The sequence below is a fragment of the Trichosurus vulpecula genome, chromosome 3 (genome assembly GCF_011100635.1).
Source record: "Trichosurus vulpecula isolate mTriVul1 chromosome 3, mTriVul1.pri, whole genome shotgun sequence".
Classification (NCBI taxonomy): domain Eukaryota; kingdom Metazoa; phylum Chordata; class Mammalia; order Diprotodontia; family Phalangeridae; genus Trichosurus; species Trichosurus vulpecula.
In genome coordinates, this window is record NC_050575.1 from 362,654,645 (window position 1) to 362,665,420 (window position 10,776).

General features: G+C 35.7%; 1 non-coding gene across 1 annotated transcript; it reads left to right on the plus strand.

Moving 5' to 3' along the window:
* Nucleotides 1-8,783: 8,783 nt before the first annotated feature.
* Nucleotides 8,784-8,912, plus strand: LOC118845219. The gene has a single exon (XR_005010080.1). It is a non-coding gene; the product is annotated as a small nucleolar RNA ACA64 (small nucleolar RNA).
* The last annotated feature ends 1,864 nt before the right edge of the window (nucleotides 8,913-10,776 follow it).

The following is a 10,776-nucleotide window of genomic DNA, read 5'->3' on the forward strand; positions in this document are numbered from 1 at the left end:
TCACAACATGAGTATTGTGGAAGGGTTATACATAATGAAACACATGTGGCCTATGTTGAATTGCTTGACTTCATAGGGAGGGTGGGTGGGAAGGGAAGAGGGGAGAGAATTTGGAACTCAAAGTTTTAAAAACAGATGTTCAAAAGCAAAAAAAAAAAGTTTTTGCATGCAACTAGAAAATAAGATACACAGGCAATGGGGCGTAGAAATTTATCTTGCCCTACAAGAAAGGAAGGGAAAAGGGGATGGGAGGGGAGTGGGGTGACAGAAGGGAGGGCTGAATGGGGAACAGGGCAACCAGAATATACGTCATCTTGGAGTGGGGGGAAGGGTAGAAATGGGGAGAAAATTTGTAATTCAAACTCTTGTGAAAATCAATACTGAAAACTAAATATGTTAAATAAATATATTTTAAAAAATAAAAATAAATAAAAATAAAAATAAAAAATAAAAAAAAGAAATCTGACGAAACCCAGTGTCTTTATATCTTTAAAAATTCAGAGGTTTCATTATACAAACTCCCAAATGGCAGCTTTTTATCAAGACTTTTCAAGTCCAGAAAGATTTCCTCTGGACAGGAGCTATTTAGGCTGAAGCAACCAAAGACCAGTGGTTCCTGATGCTTGACTTCGGCTGGGTTTGGTTTTTTTTTTCCCAAAAAAAAAAAAAGGAAACAAGGAAAGTCAAAAGAAGAAAATGCAGGCTACACCACTATCATTCCATTCCATACTATCAGTCCATTTACTGCACCACACCACCACGCTCGCCATCCCCACTGTCAACAGGACAGGAGTCAGAATCAGAGGAATGAGAATTTCATCTGGTGAGTCTTCCCAATGCACTTTATCCAATGTACATTTTGAAAAGAACTATTTGTGACTCCTGTGAGGAAGACCTCTGTTAGGGGCTTGAGTCAAAAGCACCCCACAATGTTGGTTTCAAGTCCTGTGCAAGAGGTAAAGTTGTTGTAGTATGTGACAAATTCAGTCAAGTTGCACCAATTCTTCATGCCCCCTTTCCTCATCATGTCTTCAAATGCTTTGCTACATGCAGGCAACCTTTCCAGAAAGAGTATTTCATTGCAACCACTTGTTCTTTGACAAGCACTTCAGCTCTGCATCCTAAACCATAGGTCCCTCTCCCTGGCCACAGTCCAGCTGCCTCCCAGGTATACACAGTTTCTCTCCAGAGAATTCCCAGACCACCACTGACAAGCCCCAAATCTACCAAAAATTATTATTTTTACAAGCTTTTATCATCTCTCTTCCCACTGCTAAATTGGACGAATGGGCGAAGTGGGCGAAGCCTACAGGTAAGGAATGGAAAATGTTCACCTCCTGGAAGAGGGGAAGAGAGGGGTTTGAATCTCTAACTTGCTGGGGTGGAGTTTGAGTCCTCCTTAGTTCTGAACTCTGAATTATTTGTTGTTCAGTCGCTTTCCACTTGTGAGGGCATTTGGGGTTTTCTTGGCAAAGATACTGGAGTGGTTTGCCATTTCCTCTCCAGCTCATTTTACAGATGAGGAAACTGAGGCCAACAGGGCTAAGCAACTTGCCCAGGGTCACACAACTAGTAAGTGTGTAAGGCCTGATTTGAACTCAAAAAGATGAATCTTCCTCACCCCAGGCCCACACTCTATCCACAGCATCACCTAGCTGCTCCATACCACCATCCCCTAGGCCCTCCTAAACACTGAATTTCCCCCAGAACTCTCTGAGTCTTTAGCAGTTTAATCATGATTAACCCATTGCTGAGAATCAATTCTTGTGTGCATTTAACTCCCTATCTTGCTAGCTCTTTTTCCAAGAATTCTTTAAAGTTCATTGAATTGTTAAATATTCATCATTTACTTTTGAACAGTTAGGAAACCGACTCTGGAATTGAGGCCCATATTTTTTTTTTATTTTACTTGTATTTATGTCTTTGGTCATTTCTGTGGGGGTTTTGTGGAAAAATCTAATTAAATCCTGCTGTTTGGAGGAATGTGTAATTCCTCTGTGAAACAGCTTAAATTTTCATTCCCTTTATCATTATAGCACTGAATTATGATAATTAAGAGTGTGGTTAATTTTACATTGGAGTTCTATAGGGTTTAATTGCAGAATGTAACTGGATTTTGAAATTTCTCAAGTTTTCTTAAATCCTGAAATATAGTGATCATATTCTTTTCTCTTTTAATATGTTCTGGGACATCAATAATTCTAAAATTCCATCTCCTTAACTTGCTCTCTGAATTTGCAAATTTATCCTACTTCTAGCTCGTTTTCCAGTGGTGGTATTTCCTGATCTTGCTTTTGGCTTTCAACTTGATGTGCTATTCTATGCTTCATTGTATTAATTTGCTTTTGACTATGCTCAATAAAAATTTTAAGTTTTCTATGTCAGTTCATAAATTTACTCATCATCCCCCTTAGAATTTTCTAAGATTCCTTAGCTCTGCACAATTCTTCTTTAATTCTTCCCAGTTTTATCTGCATTCAATTTGTCTTTTTATTCTTCTCAAGATTTAATTTCACCCCTTAATTCTTTGAGTGTGTTTATAGTTCATTTGCACACGTCTCAGGACTCTTTTCTGATAAAAATTCTGATATTATTTCAGTGTGTATATTTTTCCTCTTCTCATTTTTATTAAGCTGTGACTTAAAATTAATTATGGCCAAGATTTTATTTGATTTGATCATTTCAAAATTTAATTTCCTTGTAAAACTACTAGCAACTTCTTCCAGTGTTTCAATTCCAATTATTGAATGGGACTATGGTTCCCTTGTAAACTTTTTTCAGCCACCTTTCCAAACATCACACACACACACACACACACACACACACACACACACAATTTTTTGAAAAGACTGAAGTTCAATGGAGGTTCAAAAACTATGTCACTACCCAGTCAGAATTCATGTTTAATGCTATTTAGTTATTTAGCAATAATCAGCTTATGTGATAGAGAAATAAGATTAGGGTGGGGTGGAGGGGTGGATACAGTTCTCCTTTAACCACCTCAAACAAAATCACAGCTAAGAATAAAGTACAATCTATTTTGATGTTCAGGTATTCAACTAATGACACTTTCCTTTTATTACCACATCCCCTGAGTTCATATCTCCATTGTGAAGTATATTTTGTCTAACAAAGCTTGAAGTCGAGCTGTAGACTTCTCCGTATTTCTCACATTAGTCACTTTCCTCTCATGAACTCTCTGATGTTTAGTTAGGTGAGATCTATGACTGAAGGCTTTACTATATTATTAAATTCATAGAATTTCATTCCAGTATGAACTCTCTAATGTTGAGTAAGGTATGAAATCTGACTAGGAACCTCCCTAAATTCATTACTTATATATGATTTCTCTCCAGTATGAATTCTGTGATGCTAAATAAGGTACATTCCTTGGTTAAAAGATCTCTCACAGTCACTACATTTATAGGAGGTTTTTCTTTCCCATTGTGAAGTCTCTTATGTTGAGTAAGATAACTGTACTACACCTGAAGGATTTCTCACTTTTGTTACATACTTATGGTTTGTCACCAGTATGGATTCTCTGATGTAGAGTAAGGTCTGTATTCAAGTAAAAGGCCTTTCCATATTCATTAAATTTGTATGGTTTCTCTCCAGTATAAATTCTCTGATATTTAGTAAGGGATGACCTGTCACTAAAGGCTGTCCCACCTTCATTAATATTCTAAGGTTTTATTCCAGTATGAACTCTATAATGTTGAGAATGAGATGAAATACTGCTGACAGCTTTCCCATACTCAATATATATGTATATACATATATATACATATATATGTATGTATGTATTTTTTCCTCCAGTATGAATTCTCTGATGTTCAGTAATGTTTATTCAATGAATTCATCACCATTTCTTCTAGTTCCCTAAAATATTTTGGGTTGTTTGACTGTTTCCACACAAAATAAGATCGGTACAGAACTAAATAAGTAAAATAACTTAAGTAGCATTATAATTATTATATTGACTACCCATGAGCAATTAACATTTCTCCAATTATTTAGTTTTGTCTTTATTTCTACAGTGTTTTATGGTTAAATTCATATAGTCCCTGGATAAATCTTGGTAGACATACTCCTAGATATATTATAGCTTCTATAGTTATTTTGTATAGAGTTTCTTTCTATCTCTTCTATTTAAGTTTTGTTGGTTATATCAGAAGAGTACCTTCTTTTCTTATCATTATAAACAATTTATGTAATTTGTAATTATAGTTGGAATTAATGTTTGATAGAACTCACTTGTGAATCCATGTGGTCTCAGATTTTTTTTTCCTTTGGGAGCTCATTTATTTCTTTTTCAAATTTTTTCTAATACAAGGTGATTTAAATAATTTATTTCTTTTGTTAATTAAGTTATTTTATATTTTTCTAAGTATTCATCTATTTCCTCTATTTGTTTTGTTAGCATGAAAAGAGAGAATTCCCAACAACTGAAGACAAAATAAAGGAAGCAATCAAAAACTTATTGTGAATTCTCCCTTTTAATTTTTGATAGGAACAATTTAGTTTTCACTTCATTTTAAAAATTATGTGCAGTGTTTTTATTTTATTAGCTCCTTTTAAAAACTTCTAATTTTATTTATTGATCCAATTGTCTTTTTCTTTCAGTTTTATTACTGCTTCACTCTGTTTAATGCAAGCTCAAATAATGAAAAATTCAATTTGGTGTTAATTAAAATTTAGCAGGTCACATTTAATGAAAGCCAAAATTCAATTACTTGCTGGATATTGCACTTGCCTATCACTGCATATAGATGTGATATGCTGCTACATACCACATTACCAGCAGTTGTGTTATTTTAAGCCCTTAACAAATGGAGAAAAAGCAGAATCCTTTAGATGGAAATGCTGCCAACACACACAAAAAAGAGACTTGCTATTACACTAAAACAAAAATTTGATGTAATTTCTAAAATAAGACAAAATGTTAGTATATTTCAATCTATAGTACAGAATACTATAAAAACACACAGGTGAAATTTTTTTTGTCCATTGGAGCCTTTCATTTGTATGTATGTTTTACACCCTTAGAAAAAGAATCCCAGGATTTTTCCTCCTGCGTGTTTTTGTCTTGCTTCCTCATGGTCCATGATGCCAGCTGAGGTTGTAAGCACAATAAACCCAAACTGACAGGATGGTAGGAGATTATTCTGCCACTTTTCCAGATCTTTCAATTGAACATCAAATCTGGGGCTGATTACACCACACTTGTTTAATCTGCCTGCGAAGTTCACAACAATTTTTCCCCGCTCTGTGATCATCAATGATCTCAAATTTGCCAATATAACCATGCTTCATCATCACAGTTAAGAACCAGACAATTACATTAGAGCATGGCCTAATGAGAACCTGGCATTTTCCTTGCTTTTCTGCATTGTTGATACTTTTGAGAGAATCTGCCAGGGCATTCATGCGCACCACAGTGGCAGCGCTGCAAGATGGCAGAAAGAGAGTGAAATTTTTAAAAAGGTAAAGTTGCATCAGCTTTTTATAGTTTGTGAACAATCACCTCTCTATCATGAAATGGGTACAATGTTTCATCACAAATCCTCTGGAATTACAGTTGATCATTACGTTAATCATAGCTCCTGTATCTTTCATAATTGTCTTTACAATATATTGTCACTGTATAAACTGTTCTCCTATTTCTGCTTACCTCAGTCTACATCAGAAACTTCCCAAGTTTCTCTGAACCATCCCCTTCATCATTTCATAGCACATCAGTGCTCCATCACATTTAGATATCATAACTCATTCAACAATTTCCCAATAAATGGGCATTCCCTGAGTTTCCAGTTATTTGCCACCATTGAAAAGGAGCTGCTACAAGAATTTTTGTATATCTTTGGACTTTGTTTTCATTAGGACTAATCCCTCCTTTAATTTACTCTCTTATTCTCCCTTCTCTTTTTCCCCTTCAGTGACATGTATATCTGTACTCAACTCTGTAACATTTTGACCAGTTCAGATCAGAGTAATGTTCAAGGATCAATCACTCCCACCACCCCTTCTTCCTTGTGTGTATAAACTCCTACTTGTGCACCCCAATTGCATAAGGTAATTTTCCTCCTCCTTCTTCTCTGTCCTTCCTGTATTCTTCTTCCTCTCCCCTTCCATTCTCCTAAGATCATCAAAACATAACCACTCAAAACAAACTTCCTTTATGGCCCCTGATAAGAATGGGGTTATGAAATGACATATACATCATCACCCCATATTAGAATGTAAACATTATTTTTATTTAGCTGTTTGTTTCTCTGGATTTTCATATTTGCACTTCAAAACTTCTGTGCAGCTTTAGTCTTTTCATAAGGAATGCTCAGGAGTCTTCTTTTTCATTACAAATCCACTTTTGCCCCTGTAGGATTATATTGTTTTTTCTGGGTAAGTTATTCTTTGTTGCAAACCTATATACTTTGCCTTCTAGAAATCAAAGCTTTAGTGGTAGCTGCTAAATCTTCTGGAATCCTGACCATGGTTTCTTGGTACCTGAATTCTTCCTTTGTTTGTTTGTAATATTTTCTCTTTGACCTGGAAGCTCTGCATTTTAGCTATAATGTTCCTGAGAGTTTTCATTTTTTTTTGGAGGTAGATACTTTATGTTTCCATTTTGCCCTCTGGTTAGAAGAGACCCGAACAGTTTTCTTTTTTGATTACTTGAAATATCTAGGCTCTGTTTCTTAACCGTGACTTTTAGGTAATCCTATGAGTCTTAAACTATCCCTCAATCTATTTTTCAGTCCTTTCACTTTCGTTTAACATTCTTCTTGTCTCATGGAATCATAATCTCAAGGAGTTTTTTCCTTGCTAAGGTTTTGAACCTGTTGCCAAGAAGCTATTTTTCTTTCCAATTCTTTGTTCTATAGCTCTCATTTCTTTTCCTTTTCCTTTTGTTAGCCCTCTTATTTTGTTTTTAAGGTCTTTTTTATACTAAAGTTTCATCTCTTCCAGGAATTCTAGTTGACTTGTGCCCAAATCATTTTTCTTTCTGATTCTCTGTACTTCAACACTATCCCCCTTTTCCACCCCTTTCAGCTTCCTTTTATGTGTTATCTTCCCCCATGAGAATAAAAACTCTTTGAGAGCAGAAACTGTTTCTTTATTTGCTTGTATATTTATTAAATTTTCTGGGCTTTGGTTTCCTCACTGGTAAAATGGAGAGTTGGACAAGATGACTTTTTAAATTAAAATTTGATAATTTTTTATAAATAGTATTATCAATGCAGTTATTATAAATGTAATTATCAATGAACATTCCAGTATAGAAAAAAGACTGCATATGAAACTATGAAGTTCTGTTATGTAAAGTTTACAAGTGTATATTAAATTTGACAGCAAAAATAAAATGTTCTGTTTGTGTCCCCTTCTGAAGTTCTTATATTTTGTGTATATTAAAATATTTTGATTTTTATTTTCCTTTTCACACCTCTATTATTATGCACTAACTCACTCCCCATCCCCAAGTAAAAGTACTCCCTTACGACAAATGACTAGTCAAGTAAAACAATTAAAGGCCATGTCTGAAGGCACTAGTTTAAAAAAAGACCTTAAAAATTAAATGAGAGGCCTAACAAAAAAGGGAAAGGAGTAAGAGATATAGAATGAAGAAATGGAAAGAGAAATAGCTACTGGGCACAGCAGGTTCAAAACCTTACCCAAGGGAAAAACTCCCAGAGATGATGATTCCATGAGACAAGAAGAATGTTAAACCAAAGTCAAAGAACTGAAAAAATAGAAGCCAGACCACTCCTGCCTCAGTCAATCTATACAAAAGGACCTATTCTCCACCCAATCTTACCAGAGTAGAACAGTGGTGGTAAGAATTCCACCTAGATAAGATTCTCTTTACTCCTTAATCAGAACTGGGTTCTCCCAATTGGGTGGGGTGTTGCTCAAGATTGAGGAGAATGTCTCATGGTCAGCTCTGTCCTTCACAAGAAATGGGCTTTGAAAATTGGTCATTGTGGCAGACAGGTGGCACAGCGGAAAGAGCACTGGATCTTGAGTCAGGAAGACGCATCTTCCCGAGTTCAAATCTGGCCTCAGACAGACTAGCTGTGTGACCCTGGGCAAACCACTCAACCATGTTTGCCTCAGTTCCTCATCCATAAAATGAGCTGGAGAAGGAAATGACAAACCATTCCAGTATCTTTGCCAAGGAAACCCTAAATGGGATCACAAAGAGGCAGACACAACTGAACAACAACAAATAACAACTTCTTGGCTTCAAGGAAGGCCCTCTCTCCAGTATGTTATGCTTCAGCACCTAAATACACACAAAAAACTATTCAGACCCTGGTATCTAGATTTGGTTGGTATATTAAATTTCTAGATTGGTATGTTTTTTTAAATTGGTTATTAATAAGAAAATAATCATTTCTCTCATATCCAAGGGGTCCTGTCTTCAGTTCATCATCAAGGAGTGGACCAGAGCAAGTAAGCAGTTAAGCAGTTAACTTAATTCAGTAGTTAAAACTTAATTCAACATATATCCATCAATTAGGCACACGGCATTAGGGATACAAAAAACAATAGTCCTTTATTGCCTTTACCTCACTTGAGAAATTATGCCTTCTATTTCAAAAGTTTTATTGACCTCAGACAGCATCATTGTAATAGGAATGCCCTAGAGGCCCTTTGCCCCCAATTTCCAGCAACAGAGATGGTGACTTAAGTTAGGTAGCCTTATTTGTAAGGAAGAAAGACTATGATTTAAATGTAGGCCAGAAACCCAGTCAGGACACCTCTTAATTTCCTTGATTTCCAGAAATGTCTAAAAGTCACTCAAGGCTTGTTCTGTGGCTGAGGTGAAACCATGGTACCCATCGTGACCAGGAGTCTTTAAGCTTACTACCCACAGACTGAGTACAGGGGATAAAACCCAGACCTTGACAAACACTACAACATGATTTGGGGAGGAGAGTAATAGAGGAAAGGAGGGCAATAAAAAATTTTTAAATGTCCTTGATTTCTTAATTATGAGTGGGCGAAGGCTTCTCCACTAGTCCCTGTCCAATATCCATGAAAGCAAAAGATCTCACCTCCAATACCCGTATTTCACCATTACCAACTGCCCAATGTCTACTTCAACTACTTGGGAACGAAATGTTCCACCTCTTAACTTGAGAATGGAGATCTTTTCAAAGGTGTCACTCTATTGGGAGACTTAGAAAGCCCCAAGTGAGACATGCCTTATCATGCATATACTAAAGATATACTGAAAAATAAATGTTTAAAACTGAAGAGAATTCACACTACCATGGAATAGGAGAGGTGCCTTTCAAAACTATTCTACTCTTCTTTATATCCAGTTGCTCACTGAGCACTTGAGTTATATCTCAACCCCTGGCTATTGCATATACATCCCAGTCCCTTGAGCATAAATGAAAAGGCATTCTACTTTCTTATACAAAGTAGCTTAATTTTTAAAATTCATTATACCTGAGAGTTAATTTTGAGGAGAAGTGAACTGAGATCAGGAAAACTTTAGATAGACTGATGAATTGATTCATACTCAAATATTCAAATGGATCTCTGATCTCACCAAAGTGGTTGTTCCGTCCAACTGATAAAGATTGAAACCCATCCATTCTTCTTTATTCTGTATGACTGATGTCCACCTCCTCCCATAAGTTCATCACATAGAGACCACCCTAAGTACTTGGGGGCCTACCTCACTTCCTCTTGACATCTTGAGAATATTAGGACTATTCAACAGTTCTCTCTTATTTTTGCCATGTGACCAACCCATGTTCTTTTTCAATCATATAGTTCTCTATTTATAACCTTTACTCCAGTTCTTTTTCTAAATCCCTGATTTATTACATGTTGCAGCCTGCTCATATCTGATACAATTCTCCACTGCCTTTGTTTAGTAGTAATTTTTCACTTTTTGGAGACTAGTATTCCATGTCTTCCAGCCACACAACATAGACAGAACAGTCTATCCATAAGTACTAAAAGTTCTCCAGCTATTTGTTTTTCATTTCTTAAAAGGGGGCATTTATATAGAGCCTACTACAGTTCCTGTACTGTGTGCTAAGCAATTTACAGATATTATTTCATTTGATCCTCACAACAACCTAGGAGATAGGTACTGTTATTATCTCCTTTTTACAGTTAAGGAAATAGGCCAAGTAACTTGCCCAGGGTCACACAGTTAATAAGCTTCTGAAGCTAGATTTCACCTTAGGTCCTCCTCACTCCAGGCCCAGGCTCTATCCATTGCACCATCTAGATGACCAGGTGGAAAAGTATTCTGTGATTCAATACACATACATACACACACAAGGACACACATGAGCACACATGCACACACATACAATCTAGAACAATATTGAGAGTGCTTTGGTAGATTGACTCCTGAATATTTTATACATTTTGTATTTATTTTGAATGGGATTTCCCTTTCTATTATTTCCTCTTTAATTTTTATTATTATGTAGAAATTATATTGGTTTCTGCAACTTTGTTGAAGCTATTAAAAAGTAACACTACTACCAAAGATAACTAATAGACTTTATTTTATATGCATCAATCAAAGAGATGCTTTATAGAAATCAAAAAAATAGTAACAAAATCTATTTGGAGGAACAAGATAAATATCAAGCAAGGGAAATAATGGAAAATGGAAGAAAAGAAAAGGGAATAGCACTTCCAGCCCTCAAACTATATTATAAAACAGTAACCATCAAAACCATTTGGAATTGGTTAAAACTATATATATATATATGTGTGTGTATATATATGTGTGTGTATATA